Source organism: Saccopteryx leptura, chromosome 1, assembly GCF_036850995.1.
Source record: "Saccopteryx leptura isolate mSacLep1 chromosome 1, mSacLep1_pri_phased_curated, whole genome shotgun sequence".
NCBI lineage: Eukaryota > Metazoa > Chordata > Mammalia > Chiroptera > Emballonuridae > Saccopteryx > Saccopteryx leptura.
Window position 1 is genome coordinate 252,622,650 of NC_089503.1, and position 24,091 is coordinate 252,646,740.

The 24,091-nt window shown below is 38.8% G+C and overlaps 1 non-coding gene across 1 annotated transcript; it reads right to left on the minus strand.

The window, feature by feature from the left end:
- Positions 1–1,473: 1,473 nt before the first annotated feature.
- LOC136390296 (U6 spliceosomal RNA) lies at positions 1,474–1,576 on the minus strand. Its single transcript, XR_010748714.1, has one exon. It is a non-coding gene; the product is annotated as a U6 spliceosomal RNA (small nuclear RNA).
- Positions 1,577–24,091: the final 22,515 nt, after the last annotated feature.

Below are 24,091 nucleotides of genomic sequence, written 5' to 3' on the forward strand. Positions count from 1 at the left end.
TCCTCTTTTTCCTCTAAGAATTACCATACTGTTATTTGTGTCTATGAGTTTTTTCTTTGCTTAATCCTTTCATCTTTTTCACTCAGTCCCCAACCCTTTTCCCCTCTTACAGCTGTCAGTCTGTTCTTTGTTTCCATGAGTCTGTTTCAATTTTGTATGTTAGTTTATTTTGTTCATCAGATTTCAAATATAACTGAAATCTAATGGTTAAAATCTCAAATTCTTCAAGGCAAGAACATCATAAAAAGTTGGTTTGTGGATTTGGTTCCTGATTAAATAAAACATTTCTAATGAAATACCTTGTCACCTTTAAGTTTAACCAAAGAAAGACTAATTTTTCCTTAGAAAAAATGCTTTCTTCCCCCTCTGTAGCCTGAGCAGACACAACATTAGCTTAACATTTTTCATTTTGTAATATTTGTGCCTCAATGGGAGCTGTGTTGTTTAAAGAAAGTAGAGGCAGTAGAACAATTGGTTTAATAAGGAACTCTGAGAATTCAACCCTTGAGATGATAACAACATGTCCCTGTGGGCCATTTCCTATAATTTCTCTATCCTAGCCTATGTGAAAACCCAAATGGACTTTTCTGGGACAGACCACAAAGAACACAGTGTTTTAGTGAAAACCATTAGAGAGGGTCACTGTGTCCTAGTGAGGGATGTCTGAGTAAGTGGAAAAAAAGGAGAGAAGGTAGATACTGGGCTTTACCTGTAGAATAGGAGACTAAGAAAGTTTATGAATGTCAAGTCCCTGTAGCTCTCTAATGTAGGTTTCCACTAACATCAGTCTGTTTCAGCTCTTACTCTGTTTCCTTCTCTCTTTTTGGAATCTAGAGCATCTCTTCAATAACAGTTATTTCTCGGAGTCTCAAACTTTTCTCAATTCTTTCCCATAAGTATAGGCTCTTTCTGGATATTCTGTGTCTAATTATTTACTTATTAACTACTCACTGGAAATCTGTTGTGCACCAAGTATTACCTATTTTGTTCCTCATGTAATTGGATTTTTCTATTATATTCCCTCCGCAGTTTTGCAGCAGAGTATACTTACTCATAGAACTTACTAGGTTTTATTATTGTTATTGTTTAATGTCCACAATATTATCTATAATCAACATGCTAGTTTCTGACATTCAACACTCAGACTTATTTCTTTCCTCATCTTATCAATCTCTTTAAAATTTTAGGAGAATATTTATTTTGGAATAATTGATATTAGAGACTAGTGATTCAGGAATGATTGATGCTGAAGCACACTGCCCTTGGACTATTTGTTACTTTAACTCAAACATCTGAGTGTTTTAGTGTAGAATATACTGTTGGCTACAGACTAAAATAACTGTTCTTTACTGGGTGAAGAAATTGTCCTTAGTTTCCTCACTTAGTGAGAAGCTCTGTCCTGGCTGCTAAACATAGTGATAACTGAAAACAAACAAACAAACAAACAAATAAATATAGAGATATAAATATTTATGAAATGTGAACCATTTTCCAAATTTGCATGTCATCCTTATGCGGGGGCCACACTCATCTTCTCTGTGCCATTCTAATTATAGTACATGCTGCTGAGGGAAGCATGCTGTTAAGTTTTTCAAAAAAATATTTCTCTTGATATTGTGATTTTTGTTCACTGAGGTTTCTTTTGTGAATTATGTTAGCAAACGTTTTAGTACTAAACCAGTTTTTATACCTAGAGTAAGTACTAATTGTTCATGATATATTATTTTGTAAAAATGGAAATGAATGGATTTTATTTAACTTTACTATGTTATTGTGTGACTTTATGCAGACATATGATGGAAGATTGCTTTTTTCTGTTATAGTTGATGCTTTTGGTCTCAATCTCTATAATACATCTAACATTTGAATGTGTTGAGCACCTACTCTATGCCAGGCACTACACAGGTCCCCAGAAGACAATGTTGAGCAAAACAGTCCTGGGTTTGGTCTACAAATAAACATAAAATTGCCCACATGACCAGAACTTTCAGGAATGCTTCAGGATGCTTGATGTACAGGCTTCACACACTCTGTCCTCCTGACCCTCACCATCTGTTCTCCATCATAATGACCTCTCAAATCCCTCTGTTTCCCAATCTCACTAACCCACAGGGCAAACATGAATTCTGTTCTCAGCACCCAAAGCTATCCCTTTCCTATTTCTCTGATTAACAATTGCCCAACCTTCCTCTCATAGGTCAAATATTTCTATTTCAGAGATACCGTTTCTACTCACCTTCCCAGACTTCCCAGACTCAATGGGTCCTCAATGATTTTTATTTCTCTTTGTAATTAATTGCATTCTCTAGGCATTAATAAAGCCAAATGTTCTTCAACCACAGGGAATGCACACATTTATTTTCATATTAAATTATTTTCCTTTTAATCTTTTTTAAAATATATTTTTATTAATGTTAATGGGGTGACATCAATAAATCAGGGTACATACATTCAAAGAAAATGTGTCCAGATTATCTTGTCATTCAATTATGTTGCATACCCATCACCCAAAGTCAGATTGTCCTCTGACACTTTTTATCTAGTTTCCTTTGTGCCCCTCTCCCTCCGCCTTCCCCTCTCCCTCCTTCCCTCACGCACCCCCCTCCCCACACCCCTGGTAACCACCGCACTCTTGTCCATGTCTCTTAGTCTCGTTTTTATGTCCCACCAATGTATGGAATCATGTAGTTCTTGGTTTTTTTCTGATTTACTAATTTCACTTCGTATAATGTTATCAAGATCCCACCATTTTGTTGTAAATGATCTGATGTCATCATTTCTTACGGCTGAGTAATATTCCATAGTGTATATGTGCCACATCTTCTTTATCCAGTCTTCAATTGAAGGGCTTTTTGGTTGTTTCCATGTCTTGGCCACTGTGAACAATGCTGCAATGAACATGGGGCTACATGTGTTTTTACGTATCAATGTTTCTGAGTTTTGGGGGTATATTCCCAGTAGAGGGATTGCTGGATCATAAGGTAGTTCTATTTTCAGTTTTTTGAGGAACCACCATACTTTCTTCCATAATGGTTGCACTACTTTACAGTCCCACCAACAGTGAATGAGGGTTCCTTTTTTTCCACAGCCTCTCCAGCATTTGCTATTACCTGTCTTGTTGATAATAGCTAATCTAACAGGTGTGAGGTGGTATCGCATTGTAGTTTTGATTTGTATTTCTCTAATAACTAATGAAGATGAGCATCTCTTCATATATCTGTTGGCCATTTGTACTTCCTCCTGGGAGAAGTGTCTGTTCATGTCCTCTTCCCATTTTTTATTGGATTGTTTGTTTGTTGTTGAGTTTTATGAGTTCTTTGTATATTTTGGATATTAGGCCCTTATCTGAGTTGTTGCTTGAAAATATCATTTCCCATTTAGTTGGCTGTTTATTTTGTTGTCAGTTTCTCTTGCTGAGCAAAAACGTTTTAGTCTGATGTAGGCCCATTCATTTATCTTTGCCTTTACTTCTCTTGCCTTTGGAATCAAATTCATCAAATGCTCTTTAATCCCAGGTCCAAGAGTTTAGTACCTATGTCATCTTCTATGTACTTTATTTTTTCAGGTCTTATATTTAGGTCTTTGATCCATCCATTTTGTATTAATTTTCATACAAGGGGACAAGCTGTAGTCGAGTTTCATTCTTTTGCATGTGGCTTTCCAGTTTTTCCAGCACCATTTGTTGAAGAGGCTTTCTTTTCTCCATTGTGTGTTGTTGGCCCCTTTATTGAAAATTATTTGACCATATATATGTGGTTTTATTTCTGGACTTTCTATTCTGTTCCATTGGTCTGAGTGTCTATTTTTCTGCCAATACCATGCTATTTTGATCGTCGTGACTCTATAATATAGTTTGAAGTCAGGTATTGTAATGCCCCCAGCTTCACTCTTTTTCCTTAGGATTGCTTTGGCTAATCGGGGTTTTTTGTAGTTCCATATAAATCTGATTTTTTTTCCATTTTTTAAAGAATGTCATAGGAATTTTGATGGGAATTGCATTAAATTTATATATTGCTTTGGGTAATATGGCCATTTTGATTATATTTATTCTTCCTATCCACGAACAAGGAATATTTTTTCATCTCATTGTATCTTTTTTGATTTCCCTTAACAATGCTTTGTGGTTTTTGTTATATAGGTCCTTTACATTCTTTGTTATGTTTATTCCTAGGTATTTTATTTTTTTTTTGTTGCAATCATGAAGGGGATTATTTTTTTGAGTTCGTTTTCTAATATTTCATGGTTGGCATATAGAAAAGCTATGGACTTTTGTATGTTCATTTTGTATCCTGCGACCTTACTGTATTGGTTTATTGTTTTCAGTAATCTTTTTGTGGAGTCTTTGGGGTTTTCAATGTATAGAATCTTATCATCTGCAAAAAGTGATGCCTTTACTTCTTCTTTTCCAATATGGATGCCATTTATTTTTTTCTCTTGTCTGATTGCTCTGGCCAGAACTTCTAGCACCACGTTAAATAAGAGTTGAGAGAGTGGACAACCCTGTCTTGTTCCTGATTTAAGGTGGAAATCCTCAGTTTTATGCCATTTAATATGATATTGCTGATGGTTTATCATATATGGCCTTTATCATGTTGAGATATTTTCCTTCTATACCCATTTTGTTGAGTGTCTTAAACATAAAGTTGTGTTGTATTTTATTGAATGCCTTTTCTGCATCTGTTGATAAGATCATGTGGTTTTTGTTCTTTGTTTTGTTGATATGGTGTATTACGTTAACCGTTTTACGTATGTTGAAACATCCTTGAGATTCTGGGATGAATCCCACTTGATCATAATGTATTATTGTTTTAATATGTTGTTGTATTCGATTTGCCAGTATTTTGTTTAGTATTTTAGCATCTGTATTCATTAGAGATATTGGTCTGTAGTTTTCTTTTTTTTTGTGCCATTTTTGCCAGGTTTTGGTATGAGGGTTATGTTGGCCTCATAAAATGTGTTTGGAAGTATTGCTTCTTCTTCAATTTTTTGGAAGACTTTGAGTAGAATAGGAACCAAGTCTTCTTTGAATGTTTGATAGAATTCACTAGTATAGCCATCTTGTACTGGACTTTTATTTTTGGGGAGGTTTTTAATGTTTTTTTCTATTTCTTCTCTACTAACAGGTCTGTTTAGGCTTTCTGCTTCTTCTTGACTCAGTCTAGAAAGGCTGTATTGTTCTAGGAATTTATCCATTTCTTCTAGGTTGTTGAATTTAGTGGCATAAAGGTTTTCATAGTAATCTACAATAATTCTTTGTATATCTACGATGTCCATGGTGATTTCTCCTCTTTAATTTTGGATTTTGTTTATATGAGTCCTTTGTCTTTTTTCCTTGGGAAGTCTTGCCAGTGGTTTGTCAATTTTGTTGATCTTTTCAAAGAACCAGCTCTTTGTTCTATTAATTTTTTCTATAGTTTTTCTGTTCTCTATTTCACTTATATCTGCTCTGATTTTCATTATCTCCTTTCTTCAGCTGATTTTGCATTGTTTTAGTTTTTCTTTTCCAGTTTCTTAAGGTGTGAAGTTAAGTGGTTCACTTGGGCTCTCTCTTGTTTGTTCATATAGACCTGAAGTGATATGAACTCTTATCACTGCTTTTGCTGCATCTCAGAGATTCTGATATGTTGTATTGTCATTTTCATTTGTCTGTATATATCTTTTGATCTCTGCGCTTATTTCTTCTTTGACCCATTCATTTTTAAAAAGTATGTTGTTTAGTTTCCACATTTTTGTGGTTTTTTTCCCCCTCTTTTTTGCAGTTGAATTCTAGTTTCAAGGCTTTATGATCAGAAAATATGCTTGGTACAATTTCAGTTTTTCTGAATTTGCTGATGTTATTTTTATGGCCCAACATATGGTCAATTCTTGAGAATGTTCCAGGTACACTAAAGAAAAATATATACTCTGTCGCTTTGGGATGAAGTGTCCTCTAGATGTCTATCATATCCAGGTTCTCTAGTGTTTCATTTAAGGCCACTATATCTTTATTGATTTTCTGTTTGGATTACCGATCTAGAGCCGTCAGCAATGTATTGAGGTCTCTAAGTATGATTGTATTTTTGTTAGTTTTTGTTTTTAGGTCAATATGTAGCTGTCTTATATATTTTGGTGCTCCTTGGTGCTGCATATATATTAAGGATTGTTATGTCTTCTTGATTCAGCATCCCCTTAATCATTATGAAATGACCATTTTTGTCTCTGAGTACTTTTTCTGTCTTGTAGTCAGCATTATTAGATATGAGTATTGCTACGCCTGCTGTTTTTTGGATGTTATTTGCTTGGAGTATTGTTTTTTAGCCTTTCACTTTGAATTTGTTTTTATCCTTGTTACTTAGATGTGTTTCTTTTAGGCAGCATACAATTGGATTTTCTTTTTTAATCCATTCTGCTACTCTGTGTCTTTTTATTGTGAGTTTAATCCATTTACGTTTAGTGTACTTATTGACACTTGTGGATTCCCTATTGCCATTTTATAAATTGCTTTCTGTTAGTTTTGTATTTTGTTTGATTCTTCTCTTTTGTTTTTTTATCATTTGTTTTTGTTTGTATTCCATACTTCTTTCCTCTGTTGCTACCTTTTTAAGTCATGTGCGTTTGTGGTGGTTGTTTCAAGGGTGCTTACCATTAAGTAATGAAAAGGGTACCTACCATATTCATTGTAGTACCCTATCTTGCGAGTAATTCTGCACTTCATTGTCTTTTGCTACTGTTATTCTTTGTCCTCTCCCCCCCCTCTTTTTTGCTTTTGTTGTCACAGTTTAAATTTGGTTTTATTGTGTTCTTGGTGGAGCTTTTACTTGTGGTTTTGTTTTGTTCTTTGGATCTGGTTGAAAAACCCCTTTTAGTATTTACTGGAGTGGGGGTTTTCTGATGATAAATTCCCTCATCTTTTTTGTATTTGTGAATGTTTTTATTTGTCCTTCATACTTGAAGGATAACTTTGATGGGTATAGTATTCTTGGCTGAAAGTTCTCTCTTTCAGGACTTTAAATATTGGGGTCCAGTCTCTTCTAGCTTGTAGAGTTTCTGCTGAAAAATCTGATGATATTCTTATAGGCCTTCCTTTATATGTTGTATTCTTCTTTTCTCTGGCTGCCTTGAGAATTTTTTCTTTGTTGTTGTTTTGTGCCATTTTCATTATGATGTGCCTTGGAGTAGGTTTGTTGTGGTTAAGAAAACTCGGTGTTCTGTTTGCTTCTTGAATTTGAGGCTCTAGTTCTTTCTACAGGTTTGGGAAGTTCTCATCTATTATTTGTTTGAATAAATTCTCCATTCCATTTTCTCTCTCTTCTCCCTCTGATATACCTATTATTCTTATGTTATTCTTTTTGATGGATTCAGACAATTCCTTTAGGGCTTTCTCTTTTTTTTTTAATTTTTGAGTCTCTCTCTTCTTCTCTCTGTTGTGCCTGAAGTTGCTTGTCTTCTGTGTCACTAATCCTACCTTCTCTCTGGCCTGTTCTATTAGCTAAGCTTGTTACCTCTTTTTTCAGTTCATGAATTGAGTTGTTCATCTCTGTTTGATTTGTTTTTATAGTTTCAATTGCCTTGGTAATATATTCTTTGTGTTCACTGAGTTGTTTTCTGAGCTCCCTAAATTGCCTTTCTGTGTTTTCCTGTATATCTCTGAGTATTTTTAGGATTTCTATTTTTAATTCTCTGTCATTGAGCTCCAAGGTTTCCAATATATTAAATTTTTTCTCCATAGATTTTTCCACATCTATCTGTGTTACTTCTCTTTCTTTTGTATCCATGATATTTGATTTTCTTTTTCTTAATGGCATCTGAGAGTGGTCTTGTTGACAGCACTAATGAGAATTAATAAAGAATAAAAAATATGAAAATAAAATAAAAATAAAAAAATTTGGTAAAAACCCCACAAAAAAACCAATTATAATTTATTATTTCCTTCTCGTTTTTTTCTTCTTTTCCCCTCCTCTTCCCTCCTTCTTAGGAAAATATTGTGATGAACTGTGAATTATATTATGCTAAATGGAACAAAAACTGTCTATAACAGTGGGCCTGAGTTGGGGGGAACTGTTCAAGGGGCAAAAAATGAAGTAGGGACCCACGAAATGCAAAAAAGGAAAAAGTTTGGGTCAAGTATAAAATGATTTGCTTGTAAGTGATGGTCGACTAAGAGATATAATGAGAGGGATAAGAGAGAAAACAGAAAAAGGGGGAAAACACCAAACTATTGTATTAAGTGGAGCAAAGGCTGAATAGAATGGAGATCCTGGGTTGGGAGGAATGCTAATGAGTTAAAAAGCAAAGTAAGAAGTACCCAAAATGCCACAAAAAACTCCAAAATCTTGAGTCCCAAATTAAATAATTTGTTCCTGAATGAGGATTGAATAAGAGTAAAATTAAAAGGAGAAAAGAAGAAGCTAATAGAAAGGGAGAAACAAGAAAAAGGGGAAAGGGAAAGGAATAAAAAAGAAAAAAAAACAAAAAGAGAGAGCAAGAGAGAGTTAAGGGTTTTGGAGTGTAACCCTCATGGAGAGTAGGAAGAAGAAAAGAAATAAAATGAAACACTTATGGGTAGTGTAGTTCAAGAAAAGGAAAGAGTAAGACGGGCAGAGAATAAAAGGACCAAGGTGGAGGAAATAGAAATAATACTAATAAAGGCAAGAGGATGAAACAAACAAACAAACAAATAGTGGAATAAATTATAAAGTCTGTGGATTTTTCTTGAATTTGAGAGGTTAACTTCTTCTTCCCTTTTCTTTCCTCTTTCTCTTCCTGGTCGGTGACTCTGTACCCCAGGCTCTGCCCCTGTGGCACGCTTAGGTAGGGATTTGCAGTTGATGAGACTCTATGGCAATGTCATATATTTGGCTTCAGTCTCGTTGGTAGTCAAGGCTTGTTAGCATTTGCAGGCTCCAACAATGAGAGAGTCCATTTCCTGGAGCCTCTCTCCTAGTCTTTCCTTCCTGGATTAGCAGCCTGATGATCCAGCTATGAGGCTGCTGCTGCCTCTGCCTTTGCCTTCAGGGTGTGAAACTCTTGGATGCTCCAAGGATAGATTTTTCTGTCTCTGGTTGTTGAACTTGTTGAAATTTTGGGGAGATTTTTTGGTCCGTGTCCTCACGGCGCCATTTCTATGATGTCACTCTCCTTTTAATCTTTTTCTTTTTTTTTTTTTTTTTTGGTATTTTTCTGAAGCTAGAAACAGGGAGAGACAGTCAGACGGACTCCTGCATGCACCCGAACGGGATCCACCCGGCATGCCCACCAGGGGGCGATGCTCTGCCCACCAGGGGGCGATGCTCTGCCCCTCCGGGGCGTTGCTCTGCCACCACCAGAGCCACTCTAGCATCTGGGGCAGAGGCCAAGGAGCCATCCCCAGCACTCGGGCCATCTTTGCTCCAATGGAGCCTCGCTGCGGGAGGGGAAGAGAGAGACAGAGAGGAAGGAGAGGGGGAGGGGTGGAGAAGCAGATGGGTGCTTCTTCTGTGTGCCCTGGCCGGGAATCGAACCCGGGACTTCTAGACGCCAGGCTGATGCTCTACCACTGAGCCAACCAGCCAGGGCCTCTCTTTTTAATCTTTTAAGGATGATTTGATTCATAGAAACTTTGAATATATTAAATCAAATCTATCAATGCTTTTTTATAATTAAATGTTGATTTTTAATGCAACATGTCTTTACTCAAGAGCATGTACATGTGAGCGCACTCTCTCACACATACTTCAATGGTATTGTGATTTTCGTTTACCCTTCTTATCTGTGTAGTCCACATGCTTTTCTGCTTTCCTTGGTTCTTTGTATATCTATGATGTCTGTGGTGATTTCTCCTCTTTCATTTTGGATTTTCTTTATATGAGTCCTTTCTCTTTTTTCCTTGGTGAGTCTTGCCAAGGGTTTGTCAATTTTGTTGATCTTTTCAAAGAACCAGCTCCTTGTATTACTAATTTTTTCTATAAATTTACTGTTCTCTATTTCATTTATTTCTGCTCTGATTTTTCTTATTTTCTTTCTTCGGCTGGTTTTGGGTTGTCTTTGTTGTTCTTTTTCTAGTTTCTTAAGGTGTGAAGTTAAGTGGTTCACTTGGGCTCTCTCTTGTTTGTTCATCTAGGCCTGAAGTGATATGAACTTTCCTCTTATTACTGCTTTTCTGCATCCCAGAGATTCTGATATGTTGTATTGTCATTTTCATTTGTGTGTATATATCTTTTGATCTCTGCATTTATTTCTTCTTTGACCCATTCATTTTTTAAAAGTATGTTTTTTAGTTTCCAAATTTTTGTGTTTTTTTCCCCCTCTTTTTTGCAGTTGAATTCTAGTTTCAAGGCTTTATGATCAGAAAATATGCTTGGTACAATTTCAGTTTTTCTGAATTTGCTGATGTTATCTTTGTGGCCCAACATATGGTCAATTCTTGAGAATGTTCCATGTACACTAGAGAAAAATGTGTACTCTGTCGCTTTGGGATGAAGTGTCCTGTAGATGTCTATCATATCTGGGTGCTCTAGTGTTTTATTTAAGGCCACTATATCTTTGTTGATTCTCTGTTTGGATGACCTATCTAGAGCCATCTGCAGTGTATTGAGGTCTTCAAGTATGATTGTATTTTTGTCAGTTTTTGTTTTAAGGTCAATAAGTAGCTGTCTTATATATTTTGGTGCTCCTTGGTTTGGTGCATATATATTAAGGATTGTTACATCTTCTTGATTCAGTGTCCCCTTAATCATTATGAAATGACCATTTTTGTCTCTGAGTACTTTTTCTGTCTTGTAGTCAGCATTATTAGATATAAGTATTGCTACACCTGCCTTTTTTTTGGATGTTATTTGCTTGGAATATTGTGTTTCAGCCTTTCACTTTGAATTTGTTTTTATCCTTGTTGCTTAGATGTTTTCCTGTAGGCAGCTCCAATTGGGCTAAACACTCACATTGTTGGGCCTTCCCTGGATGTGAATGCTTTCAGTTACAAGTGCTTGGCCTCAACCTTTACTTCCTCAGTATGGAAACAGAAAGTCACTCAGTACTTTGCCTTTCCTCACACTTGTCAGAATGGCACTCATTAACAAATCAACAGACAGCAAGTGCTGGCAAGGGTGTGCAGAAAACGGAACCTTCCTGCACTGCTGGTGGGAATGCAGACTTGGGGAGTCATTGTGGCATTTTCTCAGAAAATTAAAAATGAAACTGCCTTTTGACCCAGCTATCCCACTTTCAGGCATATATCCTAAGAATAACAAATCACTGATTCAAAAGAAGATATGCCCCCCCATGTTTATTGCAGCATTGTTTACAATAGCCAAAATCTTGAAACAGCCCAAGTGTCTGTCAGTGGAGGAGTGGATTAAAAAGGTGTGGTACATATATGCAGTGGAATACTACACAGCCACGAGAAAGAAGGGAATTCCTCCTTTTGCGGTGGCATGGACAGACCTGGAGATTATTATGCTAAGTGAAATAAACCAGACAGAGATAGACAAATATAATATGATCTCACTTATATATAAAATCTAATGAACAAGGTGAACTGAGGAACTGAATAGAGGCAGAGGAGGGGTCACAGGGAGCAGAGGGACAGCTGTCAGAGGGAAGGAGGATAAGGAGATGGGATCAGAGAAGGTGAAGGGATTAGTGAAATTATATATACATAACACATAGATACAGATAACAGGACAGCAAATTCCAGAGGTAAGGGAGGAGGAAGTTAGGGGGAGGGGAGTAATGGGGAACATGGAAGTGGGGGGTGAGGGTGTTATATTGAGTGGGACACTTGAATCCATGTTAACACAATAAATTAAAATTAATAAATATTGAAAAAAATAAACATGTAAAAATGACAGAGATTCTATTGGTAGAGGCATGTCTCTTTTCCACATTGGCCAATTAATGAGACGAGAGACAATGTTATTGGCAGACCCTTCAGACCACTTTTCTTTATTCAGTTTATCAAACCTATTTTTATTGACAGTCATTATTTTAGGCTCAACTACCTCAGTATTAAAAGGATCAGGGGTGTGGGAAGGAGCAACCTGTCATATTAATACTGCTGTCTCCATAAACCTTGCTGAGAAAGTTACTGTTGGAATTTATGAGAGTCTGAAAAGACCAGAGTAATAGGCTTTATTGAAAGGAAGAAAGGAACCCTGCTGGTCACTTCTTTGGGGGAGAAGGACACCGAAACAGACTCTGAGGCAAAATTTTATAGGGTGAGGAGAGCTTTGAGCAAGTGTGCATTGAGTCAGCAGTTCTGGTATGCTCCCTTCTGCAGTTTTAGATTTCGGCTTCCTGGAACGCTTCTCCTTGGGGTGCTGGACCAGCTTCCTAGAACTGTTCTGCTTCAGTGAGGGTAGAGTCAGACAGACAAGTGGAACAGCGAAAGGGCAGTTGAAAGTTCTGGTGAATTCATGTATCTATCAGTTACATTTGTAAAGATGGTGAATGGTTTAGGGGAGTGTGTATCTGGGGAGAATGACCCAGGTGGAGGGCAAGATTAATACAAAGACCCTGAGGTGGGCAGTTGCCTGGGGGCCATGTGGCTGGGGCAGAGCCTGTGAGGGCAACAGAGAAGCTAAGAGCAGGACAGGTGTCAAGAGTTATCCTGTGAGGCTTTCTCTGCCACCAAGGAACTTCTGCTTTCATTTACTCTGAATGACTGGAGAGTCATTGCAGGGGTTTGAGGAGAGACATGACATGACCTGATTTAGGATTTTAAAAAATCATGTGGCTGCTGGGTGCTAGGGGTGAGGCAGCCTGCTTGAAGCCAACTTATATTATTCAGGTGTAATATAGGTAGATAGGACCAGGGTGGAGACAGTAGTGTAGGGCTGAGAAGTTGTCATTTGGGCTATATTTTGAAGAAAGGGCCACTAGAATTTGTTTCCAGGGAAAATAAGGGTGTGAGAGAAAGAGAAAAACCAAGAATGCTTCCAGGGTTTGAGGCCTGAACCACAGGAAGAATGGAATTGCCTCTACTGCAACAGGGTGGGCACCAGTGCAGCAAATCTGGAAGGAAAGGGGACATCAGGAGTTCAGATTCTGAAATGTCCACATTGAGATAGTCTGAATGGGTAAATATATTATTTTACTTACATAAGGTACCAAGAGTAGTAAAATTCATGAGACAGAAAGTAGAATGGAGTTTGCCAGGGGCTGGAAGAGTGGACGGATGGGGACATAGTGTCTAATGTGCGCTGAGTTTTAGTTTGGGAAGATGGAAAGCTCTTGAGACACAGTGTTGATAGCCTCCCACCACTGTCAGTGTACTTCATACCAGCTGTACAAAACTGAATACTTAAAAAATATAAAAATTGTACATTCACAAAGTAAAATGTTTGGTTTTTTGGACTCTCTTAATTTTAGCCTGCATTTTCCCCATGGCCTTCAGGCTAATAGCGCCTGCAATAGTATAGTATGCTAATTCATTAGAGGAATTCTTCCTTCCTTCCTTCCTTCCTTCCTTCCTTCCTTCCTTCCTCCCTTCTTTTCCCTTCCCTCCCCTTCCCTTCCCCTTCTTCCCTTCCCTCCCTCCCTTCTTCCATTTTTCTTTCTTTCTTTCTTTCTTTCTTTCTTTCTTTCTTTCTTTCTTTCTTTCTTTCTTTCTTTCTTTCTTTCTTTCTTTCTTTCTTTCTTTTTTTCTCTCTTTTCTTTCTTTCTTTCTTTCTCTTTCTTTTCTTTCTTTCTTCTTTCTTTCTTTCTTTCTTTCTTTCTTTCTTTCTTTCTTTCTTTCTTTCTTTCTTTCTTTCTTTCTTTCTTTCTTTCGAGGATGGAAGATAGTGAGGCAGACTCCGACATGTACCCCAACTGGGATCCACCCAGCAACCTCATCTAGGGCTGATGCTCGGGTATCAAGCTATTTTTAGTGCCTGAGGCTGATGCACTCTGACCAACTGAGACTGGGCTATCCTCAGCTCCTGGGTTATGCTTGAACCATTCAAGCCACTGGCTGCAGGAGGAGAAGAGGGAGAGTAGGAAAAAGGGGAAAGAAACAGATGGTCACTTGTCCTGCTCACTCTCTTTTCAACCAACTCACCTGGAGTCACTCAACCTTCATCACAGTTATTCCCTCTGAGCTCTTCAGTGACTTCTTGTGCCTAACAAATTTTAAGAGATATGTCATTCTTCAAAATGCTTACTTTTCCACTAGCAATGGCACTAATGTCTGCATTCTTTCTTTTTTTAATTGATTTAAATTTATTGTGTTTACATAGATTCTAGTGTTGCCCCAAATGCATCCCCCCTCCCCCATATTCCCCTCAACATCTCCCGTGCCCCCCTCCACATAGCACCCTCCATCCTTTCCTTCAGGTTTATCCCATCCTATCATTCCCCTTCCCTCTGTCCTCTTTTCCTCTGGTGCCTTTGATATCTCCTCTGTCTCAATTTCATCCCTCAGTTCACATTGTTCATTGGATTCCTCAAATGAGTGAGGTCATATGATGTTTTTCTTTTTCTGCCTGGCTTATTTCATTTAACATAATAATTTCCAGGTCCATTTATATTGTCCCAAAAGGTAAGATATCCTTCTTTTTCATGGCCCCACAGTATTCCATTGTATATATGTACTAAACCTTTTAAATCCACTCGTCCACTGATGAACACTGGGCTGTTCCCAGATCTTCGCTATTGTGAACAATGCTGCCATAAACATGGGGGTGCATTTCTCTTTTTAAAACAGTGCTATGATGTTCTTGGGGTATATTCCTAAAAGTGGGATGGCTGGGTCAAAAGGCAGTTCAATTTTTAATTTTTTGAGAAATCTCCATACTGTTTTCCACAGTGGCTGCACCAGTCTGCATTCCCACCAGCAGTGCAGGAGGGTTCACTTTTCTCTACATCCTCGCCAGCACTTATTCTGTGTTGTTTTGTTGATGAGTGCCATTCTGACTGGTGTGAGGTGATATCACATTGTGGTTTTAATTTGCATTTTTCTAATGATTAGTGATGTTGAACATTTTTTCATATGCCTATTGGCCATCTGTATGTCCTCTTTGGAGAAGTATCTATTCATTTCTTTTGCCTATTTTTTGATTGGATTGTTTATCTTTCTGGTGTTGAGTTTTATAAGTTCTTTATAAATTTTGGTTATTAACCCCTTATCAGATGTATTGTCAAATATGTTCTCCCATTGTGTAGTTTGTCTTTAGCTGTGCAAAAGCTTTTTAGTTTGATATAGTTTCACTTGTTTATTCTGTCTTTTATTTCACTTGCCCATGGAGATAAATCAGCAAATATATTGCTGTGAGAGATGTCAGAGAGTTTATTGCCTATGTTTTCTTCTAAGATGTTTATAATTTCACGGCTTACATTTAAGTCTTTTATCCATTTTGAGTTTATTTTTGTAAATGGTGTAAGTTGGTGGTCTAGTTTCATTTTTTTGCAGGTAGTTGTCCAATTTTTTCAACACTATTTGTTTAAGAGGCTGTCTTTACTCCATTGTATGCTCTTACCTCCTTTGTCAAATATCAGTTGTCCATAAAGGTGTAGGTTTAATTCTGGGTTCTCCGTTCTGTTCCATTGATCTATATGCCTGTTCTTATGCCTGTACCAATCTGTTCTGAGTACAATGGCCTAGTAGTATAACTTGATATCAGGAAGTGTAATACCTCCCATTTTATTCTTTCTTTTTAAGATTGCTGAGGCTATTCGTGTTCTTTTTTTGGTGCCATATAAATTTTTGGAAAATGTGTTTTATATCTTTGAAGTATGTTATTGAAATTTTAATTGATATTGCATTGAATTTATAAATTGCTCTGGGTAATATAGACATTTTAATGATGTTTATTTTAATGCTGTCTAACCATGAGCATGGTATATGCTTCCACTTGTTTGTATCTTTCTTGATTTTTTTTTTAATCAATGTATTATAATTTTCTGAGTACAAGTATTTAATCTCCTTGGTTAAATTTACTCGTAGGTACTTTATGTTTTTGGTTGCAATAATGAAGGAGATTGTTTCCTTAATTTCCCTTTCTGACAGTTCATTGTTGGTGTATACAAATACCTCTGATTTCTGAGTATTAATTTTATAATCTGCCACCTTGCTGAATTCATTTATCAGGTCCAGTAGTTTTTTTGACTGAGACTTTAGGGTTTTTTATATGCAATATCATATTATCTGCAATAATGATAGTTTTACTTCTTCTTTTCCAATTTGGATGCCTTTTATTTCTTCTCCTTGTATGACTGTTGTGGCTAGGACTTCCAGGACTATGTTGAATAAGAGTGGTGAAAGGGGGCACCCCTGCCTTGTTCCTGATCTTTTTTTTTTTTTTTTTTGTATTTTTCTGAAGCTGGAAACGGGGAAAGACAGTCAGACAGACTCCCGCATGCTCCCGACCGGGATCCACCCGGCACGCCCATCAGGGGCGAAGCTCTGCCCACCAGGGGGCGATGCTCTGCCCCTCCGGGGCGTCACTCTGCCGCAACCAGAGCCACTCTAGCGCCTGGGGCAGAGGCCAAGGAGCCATCCCCAGCGCCTGGGCCATCTTTGCTCCAATGGAGCCTTGGCTGCGGAAGGGGAAGAGAGAGACAGAGAGGAAGGAGGGGGGGGGATGGAGAAGCAAATGGGCGCTTCTCCTATGTGCCCTGGCCGGGAATCAAACCCGGGTCCCCCGCACGCCAGGCTGACGCTCTACCGCTGAGCCAACCAGCCAAGGCCTTGTTCCTGATCTTAAGGGATTGCTTTTCATTTTTGCCCATTGTGTATGATGTTGGCTGTGGGTTTGTTATAGATGGTTTTATCATGTTGAGGTATGTTCCCTGTATTTCAACTTAGCTGAGTGTTTTGATCATGAATGGGTGCTGAATTTTATCAAATGCTTTTTCTGCATCTATTAAAATTATGATGTGGTTTTTCTCCTTCTTTTTGTTATGTGATGAATCACATTGATTGATTTGCAAATATTGTACCAGCCTTGCCTCCCCAGAATAAATCCCACTTGATCATGTTCTTTTTCTTCAGGAACCCCTATGATGTAGATGTTAATTCTCTGCATGTTTCACAGAGCTCTCTTAGAGTTTCCTCAGACTTTTTGAGTCTCTCTTTTTTTTTTTTTTGCTGCTCTGCTTCTGTGCCTTCATTTATCTTGTTTTCTAACTCACTGATTTGATTCTCAACTTCATGCATCCTGCTTTTAATTCCTTCCATTGTGTTCTTCATTTCTGATATTGTATTTGTCATTTCTGACTGATTTTTTTATTATTTCAATGTCCTTTTTTATACTTGCATTCTCTTTATTTAGGTGTTCGTTATGACCATCTATTGTTCTAAGAACTTTGAGCATCCTAACAAACATTATTTTCTACTCTGAATCCTGGAATTTGGTTATATCTGACTCATTCAAGTCCTTTTCTGGGGATTTCTCTTGATTCATTTGGGTTGCATTTCTCTGCCTTCCCATTCTGTCTGTGTATAAGAAGGGTGTGGCCTCTGGAGTCCAAAGGGTGTGGCCTCTGTGTTCCCTAGGTGTGGTCTGTCTGTAGGCCCACCACCCCCTCTGCTGCTGCCTCAGGCATTTGTGTATAAGCATTGCCAGCGTTGGCCTGCTGTAGCTGTTGCTGCAGTTTTTGCCTCTCTGCAGGAGGGGCTTTTTTTTTTCTTTTTTTCTTTTTATTTATTTATTTATTTATTTTTTGAGAGGAGAGAGAGAGGTAGAGAGACAGAGAGAGAGAGAGAGAGAGAGAGAGAAGGGGGGAGGAGCTGAAAGCATCAACTCCCATATGTGCCTTGACCAGGAAGCCCAGGGTTTTGAACCGGCGACCTCAGCATTTCCAGGTCGACACTTTATCCACTGCGCCACCACTGGTCAGGCTGGAGGGGCTTTTTTCACATGTCTGGGTTACAAGCCTCGGCTGGCCTCAGCCTTCACTTCGCCCCCAGGGGTGGGGCTGTGCATCCTGCTTGGTTCTGCCAGCCTTGCCACCATAGGCAGTGCTGTGCACCTATGCTCAGCTGTGAGTTTCTGCCTGTTTTCCGGCTTTTGTCCCACCCCCACGGGTGGAATTGCATTCATGCATCTGGCTACAGGCCCTGGCTCCATGGGCTGGGTGTGGCTGCTCCCCCCATGCGCAGCCACGGGTCTGTGCATTTCCCAGGCTTTCACCTTTGTCTTGCGGGCGGGATTGCAGGTGGACCGCTCTTGCTCGCCCGGCCCTGCAGTCAGGCCAAACCACTTTAATGTGTCCCTTCCACTCCTACCAGGCAAGACTGACCTCTCGTCAGGCCTCAGTCGTGTCCAGCCCCGGCTTCTGCTTCCACCAATGAGACCACACTTCTGTGTCCTGCCACCACCTTCTCTCTGGTGAGTCCTCAGCAGTGTGGGTGGGGGCACTGCAGCTCAGACCTAAGCACTCAATACTGTATTCCTGAAGGCTTCTTCCTTCTAAGTGACTCTGCTCTGAGTTCCATGGCAGAGCTTGTTTGGCTAGTGTTCTGCTTCCCTTTGCTGTTATTGCTGGTTCCAGGGGAAATATTCACTTTAGATTTGAGGGGTGACTCAGCCCAGGGGTTAGGGTGGCTGTCCCTCAAATTGTTTCTCCCTGTCCCTCCTAGATTACACACTCTTCCCACTGCTCCAGTCCTCTCATCTCTTTCCACCCCCCAGAACCCCTGGTGAGTGGTTGTGAAAGAGGGTTTCTGTGCGGTCCCTTTATGAAAAATCCTGGGTCTGAGAAATCTGTCTCTTTCTTACAACCAGTATCCTGACTTGTTTCACAGCTAAATACTGTCCATTTGCTTCTTTTAGGCTCTGAGGCTGTAGTATGGGGCTTTGTTCCTGGGGCCCAGGACCCTCCTCTCTCTGCTAAACTCACTTCCCACCACATGAGTCTCTCTGGGCTGTCGTTCGCTCCCAGGAGCTGGGCAGCCCTCTTGTGTTTCTACTTTTCGTACAAGTCTCAGTGTGGCTTCTTCAGTGTTCCTTGGTTAAAGAGTCCTCTTAGTTTAGTCCAAAGTTGGTTTTTCCAGATGATGGTTTTTAAAATTAAGTTGTAATCCACTTTGGTTCTGGGAGGTGGAAGTTGGTATGCCTGCCTACTCCATCACCATCTTGCTGCCCCCTGTCTGCATTCTTTCTTTCTTTCTTTTTTTTTCAAAGATAACAAGTCCAGAAAAAGATGGCAGCAGAGTAGGCGGATGCACGGATGCCCAGCTCTGACCACCAAACTGGAATACAAATCAATTTAGGAAAAATCAGCATGAAAAACCAACTCTGAACTGCAAGAACAGCTCTCAAAAACCAAGGAGCAAAGAAGAAACCACAAAAATCCTGGTAGGGAGCACCTGAACCTCCTTTGCTTACCAGAACGGAGGGGGGGTGGGCGTGAGGCTGAGAGCCCAGAGAGGATCTCACAGAGGGAAAAGAGCAGAAACTACTGCTCACAGCCACTTGCCTGGCAACCAGGGAGTGAGGTGTGTTGAAAAGACCAGCTTATCTCCTAAGTGGAAAGGACAGGGAGAGGGACAGACTGTGAGGGGCTAAGGAATGCCGGAAATGAACTAAAAAAGCTGACTCATCCATACTGGAGGCAGCCATAGCTGGGGGAGGGACTGAACCTTTCACAAAACAGAGCTGAAGTGCTTGTGGATCAGAGATCTCCGGACATCTCTCCAGCTCCAATCAGTGCAACAAGACACAGCTGAAAACAAGAAGTGGGGAGAAGGGGCAGTAACTCGGGTCTCCATGGAGATCTGAGATACACCTCCCCCTATTGAAGCTGAAAAAACACCCTGCCCCCGGTGAGATTAGCTGGCTAAAGAGGCCTTCAGAGTCTGAGGTTACACCCATCGCATTCCTGGATACAGTTTCAAGGAAGCCCCCTGCTGAGAGCAGTAAACAAGACTATCACCTGTTAAGAAAACAAACAAATCAAGACTTCAAAGCTGCCCAAATCCGAAAGTGGATTACAGATAACAGCTGATACCAACCCAAGAAGACCTAGAAATAACACAACTGAAAACTGGAGGCAGACAACACCAAGCCTAGACTCAACAAACTCTACAAATAAAACACCCAAAAACAGATGATGAGAAGACAAAGGAGTGCAATCCAAATGAAACCACAAGAGACACCTTCGAGATATGAACTGAGTGATATGGAAATAATCAAACTTCCAGATGCGGAGTTCAAAATAATGATTGTAAGGATGCTTAGGGATCTTAGAACAACAATGGATGGTCATTATGAAAACCTAAATAAAGAAATAGCAAGCATAAAAAAGAATCAGTCGGAGATGACAAATACAATATCAGAAATAAAGACCACAATGGAAGGAATTAAAAACAGGATAGATAGAGCAGAGGATTGAATCAGCGAGTTAGAGGACAACTGGAATAAAGGCATGAAAGCAGAGAAGAAATGAGAAAAGAGACTCAAAAAGTCAGAGGAAACTCTTAGAGAGCTCTGTAACAACATGAAGAGAAATAACATCCGCATCATAGGGGTTCCTGAAGAAGAAGAAAAAGAACAAGGGATAGGGACTTTGTTCAATCATATCATAGCTGAAAACTTCCCTAAATTAATGCAAGAGAAACTCTCCACAAGTCCAAGAAGCAAAGAGGACTCCATTAAAGAGAAACCCAAAGAAAGCTGCAGCAAGACACATCATAATTAAAATACAAAAGCTAAGCGATAAAGAGAAAATATTAAAAGCTGCAAAAAAATAAAAGTTATCACCTACAAAGGAGCCCCCATAAGGATGACATCTGACTTCTCAACAGAAACACTTGAGGCCAGAAGGGAATGGCAAGAAATATTCAAAGTAATGCAGAACAAGAACCTAAAACCAAGACTACTTTATCCAGCAAGGCTATCATTTAAAATCGAAGGAGAAATAAAAAGCTTCCCAGACAAAAAACAACTCAAGGAATTCATTACAACCAAACCAATGCTGCAGGAAATGTTAAGGGGCCTGTTGTAAACAGATCCAAGTGGGAAAAGAATACAGCAAAAAAAGGAATACAACTTTAAAGAAGAAAATGGCAATAAACAACTACATATCAATAATAACCTTAAATGTAAATGGATTAAATGATCCAATCAAGAGACATAGGGTAGCTGTGTGGATAAGAAAACAGGACCCATACATATGTTGTCTACAAGAGACACACCTTAGAACAAAAGACACACATAGATTGAAGGTAAAAGGATGGAAAAAAACATTTCATGCAAACGGAAATGAAAAAAAAGCTGGGGTAGCAATACTTATATCAGACAAATTGGACTTTAAAACAAAGGATATAGTAAGAGATAAAGAAGGCCACTACATAATGACAAAGGGAGTAATCCAACAGGAAGATATAACTATTATAAATATCTATGCACCTAATATAGGAGCACGCAAATATATAAAGCAGACTTTGATGGATTTAAAGGGCGATGTCAACAGCAATACTATAATAGTAGGGGAAGTTAGCAGCAGCAATCAGACAACAAGAAAAACTAAAAGGCATTCAAGTTGGAAAAGAAGAAGTAAAACTATCATTATTTGCAGATGATATGATATTGTATATAGAAAACCCTAAAGTCTCAGTCAAAAAGCTACTGGACCTGATAAATGAATTCAGCAAAGTGGCAGGATATAAAATCAATACTCAGAAATCAGAGGCATCTTTATATGCCAACAATGAACAGTCAGAAAGAGAAATTAAGGAAACAGTCCCCTTCACAATTACAACCAAAAAAATAAAGTACCTAGGAATAAACTTAACCAAGGAGACTAAAGACTTGTACTCAGAAAATTACAAAGCATTGATAAAAGAAATCAAGGAAGATACAAACAAGTGGAAGCATATACCGTGCTCATGGTTAGGAAGAATAACATCATTAAAATGTCTATATTATCCAAAGCAATCTATAAATTCAATGCAATACCAATTAAAATACCAATGACATACTTCAAAGATATAGACCACATATTCCAAAAATTTATATGGAACCAAAAGAGAACACAAATAGCCTCAGCAATCTTAAAAAAGAAGAATAAAGTGGGAGGTATCACACTTCCTGATATCAAGTTATACTACAAGGCCATTGTACTCAAAACAGCCTGGTACTGGCATAAGAACAGGCATATAGATCAATGGGACAGAACAGAGAACCCAGAAATAAACCCACAGTTCTATTGACAAAGGAGGTAAGGAAATACAATGGAGTAAAGACAGCCTCTTTAACAAATGATGTTGGGAAAAATAAACAGCTACCTGCAAAAAAATGAAACTAGATCACCAGCTTACACCACTCACAAAAATAAACTCAAAATGGATAAAAGACTTATATGTAGCCCGTGAAACCATAAGCATCTTAAAAGAAAACATAGGCAGTAAGCTCTCGGACATCTCTCGGAGCAATATATTTGCTGATTTATCTCCACGGGGAAGTGAAATAAAAGACAGAATAAACAAATAGGACTATATCAAACTAAAAATCTTTTGTACAGCTAAAGACAACAAGAACAGAATAAAAAGACAAACTACACAGTGGGAGAACATATGTGACAATATGTCTGATAAGGGGTTAATAACCAAAATTTATAAAGAACTTGTAAATCTCAACACCAGGAAGACAAACAATCCAATCCAAAAATGGGCAAAAGAGATGAATAGCCACTTCTCCAAAGAGGACATACAGATGGCCAATAGGCATATGAAAAATGCTCAACATCACTAATCATTAGAGAAATGCAAATTAAAACCACAATGAGATATCACCTCACACCAGTCAGAATGGCGTTCATCAACAGAACAACACAGAATAAGTGCTGACTAGGATGTGAAGAAAAGGGAACCCTCCTGCACTGCTGGTGGAAATGTAGACTGGTGCAGCCACTGTGGAAAACAGTATGGAGATTCCTCAAAAAACTGAAAATCGAACTGCCTTTTGACTCAGCTATCCCACTTTTAGGAATATACCTCAAGGACACCATAGAACGGCTCCAAAAGGAGAAATGCACCCCCATGTTTTTGGCAGCATTGTTCACAATAGCGAAGATCTGGAAACAGCCCAAGTGTCCGTCAGAGGACGAGTGGATTAAAAAGCTTTGGTACATATATACTATGGAATACTACTCAGCCATAAGAAATGATGACATCGGATCATTTACAATAACATGGATGGACCTTGATAACATTATACGGAGTGAAATAAGTAAATCAGAAAAAAAACTAAGAACTATATGAATCCATACATAGAAGGGACATAAAAATGAGACTCAGAGACATGAACAAGAATGTGATGGTAACAAGGGTAAGGGGTGGGGGGAGGGGGGATTAGGTGAAGAAGGAGAGAGGGGTTGGGGGAGGGGAGGGGCACAAAGAAAACCAGATAGAAGGTGACAGAAGACAATTTAACTTTGGGGGAGGGGTATACAGCACAATCAAATGTCAAAACAATCTAGAGATGTTTTCTCTCAACATATATACCCTGATTTATCAATGTCACTACATTAAATTTAATAAAAAAAAATAACAAGTCCAGGTTATCTTGTTCAATTATGTTGCATACCCATCACCCAAAGTCAGATTGTCCTCTGTCACCTTCTATCTAGTTTTCTTTGTGCCCCTCCCCCCCTTTCCCTCTTCCTTTCCCCCCACCCCCTTGTAACCACCACACTCTTATCAATGTCTCTTAGTTTCACTTTTATGTCCCACCTACGTATGGAATAATGCAGTTTCTGGTTTTTTCTGATTTACTTATTTTACTTCGTATCATGTTATCAAGATCCCACCATTTTGCTGTAAATGATCTGATGTCATCATTTCTTATGGCTGAGTAGTATTCCATAGTGTATATGTGCCACATCTTCTTTATCCAATCATCTATTGACGGGCTTTTTGGTTGTTTCCATGTCCTGGACACTGTGAACAATGCTGCAATGAATATGGGGCTGCATGTGTCTTTATGTATCAATGTTTCTGAGTTTTTGGGGTATATACCCAGTAGAGGGATTGCTGGGTCATAAGGTAGTTCTATTTTCAGTTTTTTGAGGAACCACCATACTTTCTTCCATAATGGTTGTACTACTTTACATTCCCACCAACAGTGTATGAGGGTTCCTTTTTCTCCACAGCCTCTTCAACATTTGCTATTACCTGTCTTGTTGATAATAGCTAATCTAACAGGTGTGAGGTGGT